The sequence below is a fragment of the Periplaneta americana genome, chromosome 10, assembly GCF_040183065.1.
Source record: "Periplaneta americana isolate PAMFEO1 chromosome 10, P.americana_PAMFEO1_priV1, whole genome shotgun sequence".
Lineage (NCBI taxonomy): Eukaryota > Metazoa > Arthropoda > Insecta > Blattodea > Blattidae > Periplaneta > Periplaneta americana.
Genome location: NC_091126.1, coordinates 113,667,732 through 113,686,947, shown reverse-complemented (window position 1 = coordinate 113,686,947; position 19,216 = coordinate 113,667,732). Strand labels below are relative to the sequence as shown.

General features: G+C 32.7%; 1 long non-coding RNA gene across 3 annotated transcripts; it reads right to left on the bottom strand.

Moving 5' to 3' along the window:
* Nucleotides 1-8,765: 8,765 nt before the first annotated feature.
* Nucleotides 8,766-18,249, bottom strand: LOC138707970 (uncharacterized). Of its 3 annotated transcripts, XR_011334502.1 has the most exons (6): nt 13,935-18,249; nt 12,806-12,962; nt 12,455-12,705; nt 12,067-12,192; nt 11,638-11,845; nt 8,766-11,343 (listed from the first exon to the last, which is right to left on the bottom strand). It is a non-coding gene; the product is annotated as an uncharacterized lncRNA (long non-coding RNA). The 3 variants fall into 3 exon arrangements; XR_011334500.1 differs by lacking the exon at nt 13,935-18,249 and having other exon boundaries at nt 12,806-13,291; XR_011334501.1 differs by lacking the exon at nt 13,935-18,249 and having other exon boundaries at nt 12,067-12,189; nt 12,806-13,291.
* Between the last annotated feature and the right edge of the window lie 967 nt (nt 18,250-19,216).

Below are 19,216 nucleotides of genomic sequence, written 5' to 3'. Positions count from 1 at the left end.
AAACAACGAAGTGGCCAAACCAAATGAGAGAAAAACAGATACATTCTGGACCTGCTTACACACATTCTTCAGCAGTAACAAAATCCCAAACAAATCTTAATGCCCACGTGCATCAACGTCGGTTAGTGTAACCACTAGTTAAAATTGTCACCTAACCCCTGGTTAAGCATTTTTATGGTGGATCGACCTCGGTTACGACTTAAATAGAAGGTTAACCAAAGTAATCTCTAACCGGCCATATCCGAGCGGTTAAAGGAGATAACCAGTGATTAGTAGAGGAAGTAAAGCAAAATGGCGGCCAGAGCCACAGATGTTTATTTCGAAGACGATTATTGTTGTACAGTACTTGAATTACTTGGATAGGCCTAGAGCGTGAGTGTGAAGTTTCTATAGTGGAAAGAGAGAATTCTTACGAGACAGAAAATTTCAGGAGGATGTCGTTTAACAAAATCTACAAATGGCTCACTTGAAATAACACAAAAACAATCATATTTCTTCTATTGATCGGTTGCTTATGTTACGATTCTATTGGCGAAGTGCATCAACATTGATTAAAAACGCAGTAATCATAGATTACGAAACGATGGTTAAACAGTAGCAGTGGTTAAAATATAATTTATGTGCACCATTCATAATCACCGATTACTAAAACATGGCTAGCTGACACTTCATTTAACCAGAGTAAAGTCTATGATGGTACATTGTTTCTACAAATTGACTAAAGGAAAGCATCCATATCGCTGCAAGATAATAGTCAACGTCTAAAAACGACTGCGCTCACTATGTTCTACATCGAAATGAACGTATCCTACATTTTCGCGTTGCATTTGTTTGCCTTTGGGCGCTGTTATATTTGTGAGTTCCATTTCTTTGTTTTTCAGTACTTTTAGGTTAAAATCGTACAAAATGGAAAATTGAATCCAAAAATGATTATATCCCAATGTTAGGTTGAAGTATCGATAGACTTAATTACTAGATTTAAATGTAGGCCTATTATATAAAAAAGATGGAATATCCATAAAGGAAAAGGATGCAGAAAATTGGTAGGAATGTGTGTACGATCTTGGACTACACCAGGGAATTATGCATTATCCTAAGATCCATCCATAACCTCTCTTTGTTCAGCCAGTGACATAGAGAAAGAGATACTGGTATTCGAGTATTCCCTCTTAAAATACAGAAAATAATAGTTACATAGAATCGTAATATAAGCAGCCGATCCGTAGGAGAAATATGATTGTTCTAGTGTTATTTCAATTGATCCATTTGTAGATTTTGATAAACGAAATCCCTCCTGAAATTTTCTGTCACCTAATTGCTCGCAAGAATTCTCTCTTTCCACTAAATAACCTTCACGCTCATGCTCTATCCAAGTAATTCAAGTACTGCACAATAATAATCGTCTTCGAAATAATCACCTGTGGTTATGGCCGTCATTTTGCTTTACTTGCTCTACTAATCGCTGGTTATCTCCTTTAACCGCTCATATTTGGCCGGTTAGAGATTACTGTGGTTAACTTCCTATTTAAGTCGTAACCGAGGTCGATCCACCGTAAAAATGCTTAATCGGGGATTAGGTCACAATTTTAACCGATGGTTACACTAACAGACGTTGATGCACGTGGGCATATGTAACTTATTTTCTATATTTTAAGAGGGAATACTTGAATATCTCTTTCTCTATGTCACTGGCTGAACAAAGAGAAGTTATGGATGGATCTTAGGATAATGAACAGTAACCTGGTGTAAATGAGGTCCTGGATCGTACACACATTCCTACTAATCTTCTCCATCCTTTTCCTTTATGGATATTCCTTCTTTTTTATGTAATATATTTAAATATAGTAAGTAAGTCTATCGATACTTTAACCTCATATTGGAATATAATCGTTTTTGGATTCAATTTTCTATTTTGTACGATTTTAACCTAACAGCACTGAAAAACAAAGAAATGCAACTCGCAAATATAACATCGCCCAAAGGCAAACAAATGCAACGCGAAAATGTAGGACATGTTCATTTCGATGTAGAACGGAGTGAGCGCAGTCGTTTTTAAACGTTGACTATTATCTTTGCAGCGGTATGGATGCTTTCCTTTTGTCATTTTGTAGAAACAGTGTACCATCATAGACTTTACTCTGGTTAAATGAGGTGTCAGTTAACCAAAGTTTAGTAATCGGTGATTATGAATGATGCACAGAAATTACATTTTAACCACCGTTACTGTTTAACCGTCGTTTCGTAATCTATGATTACTGCGTTTTTAACCGATGTTGATGCACTTCGCCATAAATCTAATAATGACAATAAACGAGAACTACCACAATATTTGATGGTTGAACTACCGCAATACAAAAAATAATTACTAACCTACAACAACATTTACCCCATACATCAAAGAAAACATACGCACTTTTGGAAACACAGATTAAAATGTTACAGAAATCATTATCAGCAGAATGATACCTAAACTGAATAAATTACAATGGGGCCCGTTTCACAATCCTTACAAACTACAAATTAACAATTTACAAATAACAAGTAAAAGGTTACAAATGCTTGTAAATTGTGTTTCACAATGCTATTTTATTAGTTTGTAAAGTCTGATGAACTCTACAAAATCAGCTAAAGAAATTTACAAATACGCATTATTGGTTACGCAATATCGCCAACGACAGTTCACAAAAATCTCTAAGGAGCAGAGCTGAAGTCGCTGTATTTTTACTATTATCGATACATATGTTTATATTTTTTACTAAAATAGATTATTCTAAGCTTGCTTTTTCATATTTCACCAACAGAAAATATAAAGTATTGTTAAAAATAATTAAAAGTATTAAATTTTCATATATTGGCGAAATGGAGTTTCATGTGATGTGATTGGTCGAGTACACAAATACGTCTGTTACTTAAATGATCAAAGCAAAGAGTTTGTAATACTTACTAGAGACACATACCCGTGAGCATAGACAAATAAATAGAAAGACCCCCAACTCAATGCATTACCTTCGACACGCTATTGACGCGACGTCGAGACACTTGGCGGCAAAGCATCGGAACTACATCTCGTTACACATAGCGGCAGAATGCGGAACTACATCCCTTGTTACACGGCCCGATCGGTATTACAGGTATCCGTTATGCCAACATTAGAGCACGATCGGTACTGCAGATACCTATTATACCAACACATACTGGTATTTTTCATATCGCCAAAGGAGTGTGTAATGGTTTATCAGTTTAAATAACATGTTTAACCACAATATTTATATCACATTTTTGTTTTAACATGTGAATATAAATATAATGGTTGAACATGAAACTGAAAACCATTAACACACTCCCTCTTTTAACACCGTCATTTAACCCTTTTATTAAATTAATTTATCAAATTTGACAAATAAAAGTTTTTGCATCTTCTAGATCAAATATGTAATTGAGATACAGGATGCGAATAGGATAGGATACTTCTCTCCAAAACACCTTAAGCACTATTTTTAAATAATATTATGAATCGTGTATTGGAAGATAAAAACAAAGATTGACTTTGGAATATTGACTTCGAAGTTATTATTGGTCAGTTATATAATTATAATTCGCTCTTAATTTTTTATGTCAAACATTAGCTTGAAAATAGTCATAAGATGTTTTGCTGTAACATAGTACAATGCACGTTCATAAACATTTATAAAACACCACTTTATTTGTTTTACACCGTCAGAGCTGAACATCTATTTTTAAAAATAACTGCCATTAGTTTAATATATGGATATTAAAAATCTAAGTAATCAATAATCACCACTGATAAAGAATACAAACAAAACTATTTGTCTACAACAGACATAAAATTAACTTAGACTTTTAATAAAAACACCATTAAGAAATACAAGTAAAAAAATTATTTTTCATTCTCTGATGTATAGTTGGTTCAAAACACTGAACATATTAGAAAAAGTGCAATACAATTTATTAGAGATAAGTCTATACTTCGCAACATTTCCTAATTTTGAGCTTTGATACTGAGTGTTTGATTTGGTTGTGGCCCCATTGCTCAAAATATGTTGTTGTTGTATTCTAATGCTAGGGGTTTGACAAAGTCATTTGACATCTTGCACTCCAATATTTTTCGAAGATATTATCATGACCAGCCACTGAACCACAGATTTTGAGGTGTTCCGAATCCATTTCTTGGTTTGAGTTGCACAATGGGCAGTTAGGGGACTGATATATTCCAATTCTATGCAGGTGTTTGGCCAAACAATCATGGCCTGTTGCCAATCTAAATGCAGCTACAGACGATTTTCGTGGTAAATCGGGAATTAACTGTGGATTTTGATGCAGGGAGTTCCATTTTTTCCCTTGGGATTGAGTTATCAAATTTTGTTTGTTGAAGTCTAAGTATGTAGATTTAATCAATCTCTTCACAGAGTAATACGTAGATTTAGTAACAGGTCTGTAAGTAGCAGTGCTGCCCTTCTTTGCTAAAGCATCCGCATTCTCGTTTCCCAGGATTCCACAATGGGATGGTATCCATTGGAATACAATTCTTTTATTGAGTGATATTAATTGAGAGAGCATTTTAGTTATTTCTGCTGTTTTAGATGAAAGTATGTATTTAGAGACTATTGATAGAATAGCTGCTTTGGAGTCTGACAATATAACTGCATTCCTAAATTTATTGATGTGGCATAGAAGATTCCTGAGACTTTCACTTATTGCAATGATTTCACCATCAAAACTTGTTGTTCCATATCCAAGAGATCTATAAAGTGAGAAGAGACAAAATATTGTACCATATTTACTCTCTTCTTAGCTGCTGTTATACAAGCATTCCATTATAAAAAAATTTAGTTGCTTCTGTACTATTAAAGTAGTCCCGCCCAGAAATCCGATTGGGGGACTATTTTGCTGCATAGAATTGGATTATATCAGTCTCCTAACTGTCCATTGTGCTACTCAAACCAAGAAATGGATTCGGAACACCTCAAAATCTGTGCTTCAGTGGCTGACCATGACAATAATTTTGAAAAATACTGGAGTGCAAGAGGTCAAATGACTTCATTGTCAAATGCCTGGCATTAGAAAACATCAACATATTTACTCTGGTCATGATAATATCTTTGAAAAATATTGGAGTGCAAGAGGTCAAATGACTTTATTGTCAAACGCCTGACATTAGAAAACAACAACATATTTACTCTCTAAACATTCTAAATAATGCACCCAAATCTCACCAGTTGCAGAAGCTGCAGATTCGTATCGCTACCACTGGACTCCCTCCTATGCCCTATAGATGACACAACTGAAATGCTCATTGTACTAGTAATTATTATTTGTATTTATATTACTATGTAATGTTAACTTAGGGTCTTAAAGATCGTTAGATTTATCATTGCCCTATATATTACAAAAATTATATTGCTCATCATGTAGAAGTCAAGTACTCTACTTTTTTTTAAAACGAATGAATGAATTCCCCTTATTTTCCTTCAATTAACTGAAGAAATCAACACATTAAACGAAATGAGATAATAATAATAATAATAATAATAATAATAATAATAATAATAATTCATTCTAGTACCGAGGTCATGGAAAGCATGAGGCTCTACCTCCATGCCCCCCAAATGCCTTCTTGGCATTCATTCATTCATTCATTCATTCATTCATTCATTCATTCATTCATTTATTTTATTCCATAGATCTTACATGAGCAATGAAGCTTTAAGATGTGGAACATGTGAACATTTTACAATTACAATTTTTAAAAATTTTTATAGTTTTACAATTTAGTAATTTTCTACAATTTTTACAATTTTGTACAATTTTTTTTTCCCCCATTTTGGCGAGATGTAGTGAGATGAGATGAGGTCCGAGGATTCGCCAAAATATTACCCGGCATTTGCCTTTTCGGTGGGGGAAACCTCGGAAAAACCCAACCAGGTAATCAAATCAAAGGGGGTAATCAAATCAAAGGGGTTGATGCCAAGGACTCGCCATAGACCATCCGGCTTCAGTCCCATGGCTGGGGAAAACCTCCGAAGAAACCAAAGTCCAAAGGGGGATCCAACCCAAGCCCGAACGCAGCTCCGGATCAGCAGCCCAGCCAGTCTGCCGACTGAGCTACATCGATGGCTCTACTAAAAGTATACAATACATAGCCAATCAGATTATTAAATTTACAAACGTAAACGATCATTCATAAGTTGAGCTATATTATAATACAAAACAATTTAATTAAATTTAAGGCATAAACAATTCACCCAGTTGTGATATACAGAAATTGATAATACATATCATGCAAACTACTTCAAATTACAAACACAAACAATTTATCAGTAGAGCTATATAGATTACTATTCAATTTAAAGCATATACAATTCTTCGGCCAAAACTATACAAATATATACAATACAAAGTAGCATACTTTCATTAAGCTATACAAATTTGTGCAATTAATATCAAGTAGATTAATTCAATTTATAATCATAAACAATTCATCAGTTGAGCTATACATATTACCATTCAATTTACAGTAGGTCTATATACAATTCATCAGTAGAGCTACACAGACTAGTAATCATTTTAAGAACATATACATTTCATCAGCCAAACTATACAAATATATACAATCAAAATAGTTCAATTTACAGACTTATTTTCATTAAGCTATACAATTCATATGAAGTAGATTAATTCAATTTATAAGCTTAAACAATTCATCAGTTGACCTGTACAGTATACTATTCAATTTACAGTACATACAATTCATCAGTTATGCTAAACAAAAAATACAATACATAGTAAACAGATTAAGTCAATATAAAAACATATTTTAGCTGAGCTATATAAAATTGTACATGTCATTTAAGTAGAATAATTCAATTCACAAGCATAAACAATTCATCAATTGTGTAGAAGGTATGAGTATGTAGAAATTTGGTTAATTCTTTTCTGAACCTTTTCTCGTTGTTCTTCAAATCTTTAAGATAATTAGGCAGTGCATTGAAGACTGTTATACATGAATAGCGAACTCCTTTTTTAAAACAGCTTAGACTAACAGAGGGTAGATGAAGATCTGATTTATGTCTTGTATTAAAATGATGAATGTCTTGATTAGTACTGAATTTATCTTGGTTCTTAATATACAGCATCATTAGGGAAAGAATGTATTCACAAGGTAAAGTCAAGATTTCTAAGTTTCGGAAAATATTTTTATATGAGGTCCTTTTATGCACACCGGCCATTATTCTTATAGCTTTCTTTTGTAAAACAAAAACGTGTTTAGCTTCAGACGAGTTACCCCAGAATATTAATCCATATTTCATTACAGAGTGAAAATATGCAAAGTATGACATTTTAAGTAAGTTTATATCACCAATAGTAGATAAGGATCTTAATGCATAACAGGCAGAGCTCAATTTACGAGTAATACATTCTATATGCGTTTTCCAGTTCAAGTGATTATCCAATTCTAAACCAAGAAACTTTGTGCTTATAGATTCTTTGAGATGAGTTCCATTTAATCGAATACTGTAGGAAACCTGAGCACTATTGTGTGTACTAAATTTGACTGCACTGGTTTTATCAACATTAAGTGCTAGTTTATTTGCATGGAACCATTCATTCATTAGATTCAGCACTGTATTATAGTGAGGATCACGTAAGTTCAGTTCCCAAACAGCAAATATTTCCGCCTTGTCAGTGTTGCCAACTGTTACCAGATATCACCACATGTAGTAAAATCCTATGTACTGAATGACTTCTTTACTCACCGTACTTTACCTTAATGTTGGAAGGTTATTCTAAATAGTTTCAATAATAATGAGAAATGTATTGCTATGTTCTATTCTTTTATTTCTTTACATTATTATTAGTATTAGCATTAATAGGTTACTAGACGTAAATATACAACAAAGTATAGTATATAATATTCAAGAATCAAATCTGTTCCAAGACCAATTAAATTATTGTCACTTCACTTCAAAGATTCCAGCGTACATATACTGTACTTCCTAAAGGTAGATAAATTAATAACCAATTGACTTTTGGTTGGAATTCGAATGAACTTCTGATTATCTTTTGAAATTAGTAAGGAAATGGATAATACAACTAGGCTAAAACTGAAATAATAATAAATCAACTTACAAAAATAATTTTGGTCCTTAAAAGCCATAAGTAATTTCACTTCTAGATACCTTTTTAAAGATTTCATTTGTTTGTAAATTGCTTAATAATGTTACACTTACACTTATTATTTCTGGAACTCCACGTCTGTCATTGAAAAAATGTATGATACATAACTGTGAAGTCTCTTTTTGGCTCTTGTGTCCTAAATTTAAATAAGAAAAAACAAATGATTCAAGAAATGTGAGCTGGTGAAAATTAAATACTCAATTAATAAAATAATTACTACCAAAAGAGTATTTTATTAATTCTATACAAAAGATGGATTACACAGAACAGATGGCCAGAAATCATAGATTTATACACAACATACAGCATGAAACGATCATCAAAAAATGCTTTTTGTACACAATAACATCTTTCAAACGAAGTGAAATAGCCAATAAGTTCAATAAATATTATGCTAATAAGTAATAACTATAATTAATAATTATCTACAAGCTGTAAAAGGGAATAAAATAGTATATTGTTGAAATTAGGGGGTATGGTTTATTACGTGTATTTATAATTTTAATTACTTTTTCTACATTTAATTATATTTTAATTTCTATTAGATTAGTTGGTGGTGTGGGTGTTAGTTTTATCTGTGTACGTCAGACTATTAAGGAAAAACTGAAAGAAATATTAAATCTACAATCTACTTTATATAACAATATTTAATCAAGAACTGAATATTACTATTCATTTAATAACATAAGACCCAAAACATCTCCAAGTCCAGACAATACACATGCTGATTTTCTTAAATATGTTGGCAAACAAGCAAACTCACTACTTTTATCTTGTAATCTCAACTAAAATACAATATCTGTCTGGAGAAAATCTATCATAACATCAATTTTGAAAAGCAATTATTCAACTAATATCTTTTCGAGTTATCGACAGATACCACTTACCAGTATGACAGCCAAAATTATGGAAGAGATGATTTCATAGATTGAATTGGTTCCTGGAATCTAGTAACTAACTTTCATCTTATTGAGTTGACTTTAGAAAATTACATTCAACAAATGGACAGATTTTAAATTTTAGTCAAGATATTAAAGATATTTTAAACAGAAAACAAAACACCTTAGCAATTTTAATTTATTTTCAAGGATCATATGGCTCTGTAGATATAAATCACTTAAGAAATTGCAAACTTAGGGTGTCCATGATAAAGTGTTACATTGGGTCAGTGACTTGATTATTTGATTCATTGTCACAAATATGTAAATAGAGACAGATTCATCTGGGCTTCCCACATTGTTGTTTTCAGGAATACATTTTCCAATATTAATGTCGATGGTCTAACTAAAGAAATAGGTCTTATGATAATCTCATCATTTGCAGATAATATGGTTGTCTAGAACAAAAAATCACAGTCCACAAATATTAATAAACTGAGCCAAAATCCCAACAGACTTTTTGACTCTACTTGGAGAACTCAAACTTGCTCAATCAAGGGAAACTTTACTAATAAAACACAATCCCAAGTTATTTCAAAATGAATAGTATATAAGTTAACTTTAACAGATGATGTTAAGAAATGTGATACTTCTCCAGACATTTTAAAAAATCATTAGAAACGATAAATGATCTGGTCAGTGAGTGACTACATACAGTATTTTTTATAGATGGATCCTGTTTACCAAGCCATAGATGTAGTGGTGTTGTAGTACAATACCAGTATATTCCCTTTTACAGGGAATTATATTCAAACACTTGTTTGCCCCATTTTAACCGTGACAATGCTTTTTAGTTTTTTAAACTTTCTGGTTATTGTATTGTGTTTGTGTTTAGTGAAAGATTTTAGATAAGGGTGCAAATAGCCATAGTAGCTGACGCGCCCTTTTTAAACACCACTAACTAACTAACTTCAAACACTGACTAATTTTGATAGTGAAAATTTAGATACACTTTTAAGCTAACAAAATCTCCAGTATCAACTTCATAAATCTGAGAAGGCTGTCATACTATCAGACTCAAAATCAGATATTCTTGCTGCAGTATTGGACGTAACAGCATGAAATCTCAATATTTTACAGTGTTTTAATATTTTAAGCAAAATGGTCGAATTACATCGATGACTGGTACTTCTGTGGATCCATGAACTTTATGGAGTGGGAGGTAATGAGGTAGTTGAAAGGTAGCAAAATTACTGTAAGGTTATCTATACCTGCATCTTACCACACTGTTAAAAGAATAACAAGATCAGAACATGACAATGTGGTAACAAAAATCGGAATGATTCTAAAGCAAATGAAAAAATTGCAATAGGCCATCCGGCATCCGCTCCACGATGGAGGAAAATCCTCAGAAGAAACCAACTAATCAGACCAAATGGGGGATCCAAACTACCCTCGAGTGCAGCTCTGAATTTGCAGGCCAACGAGTCTACCGACTAAGCTACATTGGTGGCTCCACTAAAAATATGAAGTACATGGCACTCAGATTATTAAATTGACAAATCTAAACAATTATTCATCAGTTAAGCTATAAAATATAATACATAGCAAGCAAGTTAATTCAATTTAAAAGTATAAACAATTCAATCAGTTGAAATATACAGAAATTGATAATAAATATCATGCAAATTACTTCACATTACAAGCATAAACAATTCATCACTTGTGGTATACAGCCTACTATTTAATTTATAGCACATACAATTCATCAGTTAAGCTATAGGCCTACAGTCTACTATTGAATTTACAGCATATATAATTAATCAATTAAGCGAAACAAAAATATAGTACAATACATAGTAAAAATAATACACCTAATTTAATAACTGAACTTCTATGAAAATCTACAGTGGCAGTACTCATATTATCACAGGCCATGATTGTCTCAAATATTTACAAAGAACTGATATTTCAGAATCTCCCCATGCCATTTCTGAAATCTCAATGAAGATATGGATCATTGTCTTGACTGTTTAACTTTACACAGCTTTCAATCATCTGGTTAAATATTGGAGTACAAGATAACAAATGACATCAACTGCTGAACACTTGGTATCAATCAACCAACAACTTCATTAGATTAAAGGGGGAAAAAAAAAAACTGAAAGAATTAATTGTATATAGACACAACACATAAGACAAGGCCGCTTCAGAACAGTAATTGGCAAGGCTCTGTTGTTTTAGGATTCTTATGTAGATTCAATTTCACCTGAAAGAAAAAAGTAGCATCTATAAGTATGCCTAATTATGAGAAATAAGAGAAACGGTTGCAATAGTAGTAGTAGTAGTAGTAGTAGTAGTAGTAGTAGTAGTAGTAGTAGTAGTAGTAGTAGTAGTAATGATAATAATAATAATAATAATAATAATAATAATAATAATAATAATAATAATAATAACTGCAAAGTATGGAAATTAATATTGAAATATAATATCAAAAGGTGATTTTACACCATCAACTCTTATCATTTAGTACAACAAATCTATTATATTCAGTTGCAATCACCAGTAGCTGTTCTTTCCTCCATTTTGTTGTTGGCTGATTTTTCACAAGTCTGCTATGATATGCAGCACTATCCATGACAATAACGCATTGCCCTAATGTTCTCAGGTCAACAACTGTGTTTGCACCCACTTCTCAACTACAGGGCTATTCATAGCACTATGGTAGTCCTGACTTTTCTTTCAATTGCATGAAAAAATTAAATCAGCACCTGCAATAAAAATTATACCTGGGCATATAATTACGTCACATGAATTCACAGCATTTAAATAAAGAAAATAAAACATAACATAACATAACATGACACGAGATCCTCTTTGGTGAAAGGCTTTCCCACGTTTTTATTTAGTCACCAATTTTTATATTTTTGTACCCTGATTTAAAAAATTACTCTTGCCAAATTTATGTAAAATATAAATCAATATAACTTACCGAGTATAAATCCACCTTTCGTTCCGGCATCTAATCTTCCACCCTCATTTGTTGGTCTATGAATAACACTATTCATGTCACTGGAAACTTCACCTGGTTTATTTCATGAATAAGTGGGTGATCCTACTTAAAAAAACAGAGAGAGACAAGCAAATCACATTGACACTCTAAGAGACACAAAAATTTTAAAGACAGGAAAACCGTTCAAGAATTTTATAACTAACCTCTAGTTATAATATGAAACTATTAATTGCAAAACATGTTGTTCCCACTTGAATTCATTACTAGTAGCCTATATTAATTGCAATTTCATATTCCACATAAGTGTTAACCTATTTGTTAGTAAAAAATTCAATCACTCAATGTCTCACAATACATTGAAATTTACCATTCATAAAAATCCAAGTCTCATCCAAGAATACTACGGGTTTAGGGTTCTCACGCTCCACATTTCTTATATATTCTCTTAAAAACGAATAACATCACTTTCTCGTACATGTGTATAAGGATCCCCTTTGCTCCATAGAAATTTCATCTCTTTCAAAATTTTTTTCACCGATGATAAGGATACTCTAAATAAATATGTTTCATAATCATCATTCATATGTTCCAGAACTTTTGCTGCTGTTAGTACTTCTCCTGTAACAGTAAATGAAAATTATGCCATATTTTTATACATATGACTAATATCAGAATTACATTGCATAAATCAACACAATAATTCCTGTAACTTCCCTACCTTTATGTAACTTGTCATAAATAAATCTCGCAATTGCATCTTTCGTAAAATCATCAGCATCAGTCACTGGATGTTTACGTAGTCTATGTTTTCCTGGTGTCACAAGTGGGGTCCCCTTCTGTGAATTTCTCACATTCGTGGCTGTAGTAAAGCCAAGCTGTAATAACAAACAATAACATAACACTTCTAAAAATTGTTATATCATAAAATTCATGCATGATACCAACATTTGCAGCTATATGAATAGAAAATGATCAATATGTTAGGTTGGGTCTACGATAGGTTTAAGTAGGCTAATATTTAGGTAATTCTCCAGAAAAGCTACATCAAAGAAGGCATAATTTTATTTTGTTTAATTGATTTCTGTGATATTTACATAGTGATGAACACGTGGTTTTAGTGCACAGCCACAAATACTTTCAGCACAAAAATCCTTTGACACTTACCTGTATATTCTAATGCATTGTTACTAATTACCAATACAAATTAATAACTTGTTACTAATTACCAATATAACATGCGAGAGGTCCATGACGAAGAGAAATGGTTAGTTTCCCAGTAGTGCGTCGTCGTCCTCTCGAGTGTTATATCTTAACAAGTACTTTGGGTGGGGTAGCTTTTCTGAAGAAACACCATATTTAATATTACTTAGACCAGTCATGAATAAATTATTCAGCCAGAGTCAACGTTCCTATGCTTTATAGAGTATGTTATATAGTTATTATATAAAACTGAATTATTTTTAAGCACCATAACAGGCCAACATTCATGTAATATTTGCTGCAATATCAAGTTAATAATTACAATATGACTTGTATTTTCTTCGGCCGATGTGGCATGTAAATTGTGATCTGAACGGTTAATTTAATACTAAAAGAGAAAACTGGAAATTTACTTTCGTGCTGTTTGATTATTTGTTCGTCTAATTTGTAAATGTATTTAAGCTATCACCTACTGCAGTATTACAGTATCTTAAATGTATTTAGTTTGGCAATATGAAAATCACTGACTTGATTAAACATCTAGGCCTAACTTAAAAATTTGTTTTGTTTGACCACAATCATGAAATTATTAGTGCAAACTCCTAAAACTGAATACCACTTTGAAATGTATGCTTAAGAATACTTACTCCTAATAATTTTCCTATTCTGGTTGTAATTGCTGTCTCCGTTAGCATAATTCCTTCTTCATTATCTTCTTTCTTCAACTCATTATAAACGTGAACTACAGATTTCTGAAGCGTACTCTGAATGCCACACATTTTCTTCCTTGGAGGAGTCACTGCAACACTATTTCATTTTTTTGACATAGTAATAAAAATCTAAACACGAAAGAAATTCATTAAAATTTGAAATAATATTTCTATCCATTACCCACGTGCATTATCACGCCCAAGTATATTATATTTATTCGTACTTATCTGACTATTCTTGAATTATAACCACAACGCAACACATAAAATAACTATTATGTATTAATATTAATACTAATATTAATTAATTATTAATAAGTTCGAATTTCACTATCTTCCAGTAACCGGCTGAGAAATCTAGTACAATTTTAATTTCATGGAACTCCAGTACCGGCAAATATTGTCGATATTTGCCTCAGCTGCCAACATACCAGTTACAAAATCACTACCATTTATAGTATTTGTCAGTATCGAAATTCGAAACGAAGTTGGCAAAAGAAAATTCAACCTTCAAACTAGAAAATCACCATAATCCACTAGCATTTGTAGTAATGGGGGAAAAATGGTTAGGTTTCACCCTTAGGGTATCAAGTTACCTGGTCTTCCCTATAGAAGTGTTTATAAAATGATCGTATTGTTTGCTTGAAATAATTACACTTGTATCATCTGCAAATAAAATTACATGGGATGAATTGTTTATGGTCAAGGCTAAATCATTAATATAAACTAGAAACAACAATGGACCTAAAATTGACCCCTGCGGAACACCATGTTTAATACTTCTAAATTCTGAATAAGTAACTTTATGACTATTTGGTACATTTATTTCTACTTTTTGTTTTCTATTTGATAAGTACGATATAAACCAACCCAACATCTCATCTTTAATACCATAAAACTTCAATTTTTTTACTAATATACTATGGTCTACACAATCAAATGCTTTAGCCAAGTCACAAAAAATCCCACCTACATGTAGCTTCGAATTTAATGAATTTAGTATTTCATCCACCAAACTAAAAGCAGCATTCTCTGTCGATTTTTGTTTGCTAAATCCAAACTGTTCTAAAACTAATATATTGTTGGACTCCAAGTAATGATATAATCTATTATACATAACTTTCTCAAACACTTTTGAAAATGTTCTTAATAATGATATGGGTCTGTAATTAGCAATAGTACATTTATCTCCCTTTTTGTATATTGGTTTTACTATTGAATATTTGAGTCTTTCTGGAAAAATACCACATTGCATTGACAAATTGCATAGCTAGCGTAACGGAGGGGATAATATTTCAGAACAAGCTTTCAGAACTTTACTTGGAATTTCATCATATCCAGAGGAATATTTTGTTTTTAGTTGTTTTATCACATGCATGATTTCTGCTGCGGTAGTGGGAATAAATTTGAGACCTAAAAACTCAGTGTTAAATGCGTCAGTTAGGTAACCAAGTGCAGCATCTTCTGCACAATTTTGAATGTTTAAGTTCTGAATAATATTTATATAGAAGTCGTTAAAATGATTGCAATTGATTTTGGGTTATCTATTTTACTATCATTGATTTTAATGCAAGTAATATTTTCACTCTTTGAATATCGATTAGTTTCATTTTTAATAATATCCCAAATAGTTTTAATTTTATTATCTGAATTTTGTATTTTTTCATTCAGATACATTTTCTTTGCATCTTTTATAACTTTTGTCAAAGTTTTACAGTAATTCTTGTAGTAATTAAGAACATGAGGATCATCACTATTCCTACTCATTAAATATAGATTTCTTTTTCTAGCACATGATATTTTAATTCCCTGAGTTATCCACATGTTTTTACTTTTACATTTTTTCACCACCTTGACTGGAAAACATTCATTGAAATAATTCGTAAATGTAGTGAAAAATGCATTAAATTTAGTATTAATATCAATGGTATCGTTACTATATACATTTTCCCAAGATTCATTTTGTAGACATGTATTTAAATGATGAAGAGATTCAGCATTTATAATCCTTTTTTTTTATTTTTAGATTAACACTTTGGAATTTTTCACTCATATTGAAAACACTTAGAATTTGTGCATCGTGGTCAGACAGGCCATTGACTAATGGTACTGTTGAATAGGAATTCAATCTACTTTTATCTATAAATATATTATCAATTGCAGTACTACTTCCAGCTTATGTTCTGGTTGGAAAACTTACTGTGTGACTAAGATTATAAGTTTCAAGAAGTGAGTTTAATTTTCTTTTACGTGAGCTTTCTGATAGATAATCTATGTTTATGTCACCACAGATTACAAATTCGGTATGTGGTTTATAAAGTCTTTTCAGTAATAAATCTAAGTTAGTTGTAAATTTCTTATAATCTCCCATTGGCGCCCTATAAACACATAAGATAATTAAATTTGATATCTCATAACCAATTTTTATTCCACAGATTTCAATATCTTGTTCAAGGCAAAAATCAGATATATCAATTTTACTAAATAATAGATCCTCTCTGATAAAGATACAGGCACTCCCTTTTTGGAAGACATGTCTACAGAAATGAGAACCTAATACATATTCATGTAAAGACAGTTGTAGTATTTCCTGTTGCTTCATATGATGTTCAGTTATACATAATATCTGAGGTTTATGCTTTTGAGTTGCTAAAGAAGTGATCAATTCATCAGTTTTTTGTTTTAATCCTCTAATATTTTGTAGAAAAATAGTGAAGTTACTGTGTTCATTACTAGAAACATCAGAGCATTTACAATTTAGTTGAACTTGTTTCAAACACCTTACTGGTGGGAGGTTTAACCTAAAAAAAGGAGAAGCCCTAGCATTAACTAACACAGGAATATTACAGCTCTGCTTTTTAAAATGGCTGCCTCTGATGCTATTAGCAATAAGAACCGAAAGGTGCTCCTTGCCTCTACCATTCAGATGCAGGCCATGTGACGTATATTCATACCTTCTTATAGGGCTTACATCTATCAAACCAATGTGTGATGCCCCAGGTCTCATCAGAGCCCGCTCAAGCCGCATATTCACATTCCGCACCCTCCTGTGAAGATACGGCTTGTCGTAACTGCTGAAAAGACTGAGAAATCCCACATTGGTATGGCTGCTTATCTCAATTATGTTGTTGACATCTTTCTCAATAGAATAGTTACAATCGTTATCAATACTATTACCTGGCCCACCCACTATAACTACATGATCCCTCTTAGAAAAATCTGAACTCAATTTCATCATATCCTCAACAACATTCTTGAGAGGAGCATTAGGCTTACATACACTAGATACTTCAAACTCATCGCCCAGTTTCGACTTCAAAAGTGAGGAAATACCTCTTGCATGGCTGCTTCCTAAAATCAATACTTTACAACTACAATCATTAACCTTATCTGTTTTCTGACTTACCTTTACTAGTGTCGATACTGGGTCTGAGTTCTCCTGATCAACATTCATTGCTTGAAGAGCACTGAATTTCTTGGTCAGTTTGATTGATGCAGCATCATCCGCAGAGAAACGTCTACTCCTAGATTTGGAATTCTTCGGTTTCATCCAAGTGTGAGATCTCCCTTTATTCGAAACACTAATGCTATCCTTCAAAGCTCTCAATTTATTAATTTCACATTTTGCCTCATCTAATTCCAATTCTAGGGCTCTGATTCTCTCCAGTTGATCGCGCATCTTTCTATCATATATACAATCACTACATTCCCAACTACCTTTGTCAACAAAATTATCAGGATCTATATCTATATATTTCCAATGAAAACAGAAATTACAATTATTACATACCAATCCTTTCACTACAATCCTTCTACAACTACGACAGTTTCCAGACAGAGCAGCCATAGCACACATTATGTATATACTTTACCTTATTTACAAATTCAATTTCACTCACTTTTCAATTTAATGTACTTACGTATATTAGTTTCAGGTTATTTCTACCCTTTAGTATCACCACACTATAATATTTCAATAGGCCAACACTACACTTTATCACTTCACTATACCACACTTTTCGACGTTGAAACTACACGACACGTCACTGCACTTATATTTCGGTCTAGATGAAACTTCACTATTTATGTTTTAAATTATTTCTACTTTGAAGTATCACCACACTACAATATTTCAATGGACCAACACTACACTTTATCACTTCACTATACCGGTACAACACTTGTCGACGTTAGTCTACACGATACGTCACTTCACTGCACTTATATTTCAGTCTTGATGCAACTTCACTATTTATGTTATTTAACCCTTCAGTACTCGCGTGGATTACAATAGTAATCCATTGATATTTAATCCTTTATTACGTCACCACCTGCAGCACTGCGTATTTGTGCGTCAATGCAATTTCTCCTCACAGTCTAAGTGAGGCATTACTGGTGTTTAGACGTATTTGTCGCAACGCTTTGCAAAGTTATACGGAGTTTTATCAAGTGATACACAATTTTTCCGAATGGATTACCATTGTAATCCACGCGAGTACTGGCGTTATCAGATAAGTGAAATTGTTTTTATATGGTTTGAGTGATGCAATGCAATAACTTCATGAAAAAAATGTGTGATATCGTTCCATCGTCTTTGTAGTTGGCTGCAATGGGTACGGAAAATACAAGTAATTTTTCAAGTGGCTAGATGAAGATCTGGATGATGGCTTTGAAAATGAAAGTATGATGAAAGCAACAGAGAAGATCTTTTGAACAAAGTTGTGGGTAGATGTCGTTATTGAGGTCCCACGTTGGACGCCATTTGTGGGTGGTGTCGTTATTGTGACTACACGTTGGGCGCCATTTGAGGGTGGGTGCGTCTCGGTGTTGCGTGAGATTCACTCAGGGTAGCCGAGGTACGGTTGTGGTGTAGGTTGATGTCGGGAATAATCCCAAGCCGGCTACTTATATAAAAGGCAGTGTAAATTCCAAAACTATAAGTTTATTGTCGTATTCACTTGGTAAACCCTAGAGTATGTATTTCCGGCTGACTTATAATTCAATCGTTGGTCGCAATTCTGTATCGACTCTGTTGCAGCTCTGAATAAGCTCTATCCGATACTATAAATTCAATACTCTGTCCCGTACACTACGATCGAAGCTCCTAAACGTTGGCGAGTAGTCTCGCCGATGACAAAGTTCAATCTATCGAGTCTTCGCCTGAAGAAAGACTATTAAGTTGGGCCGCCGACACCAAAAAAAACTCAGTGTGTCGTGCC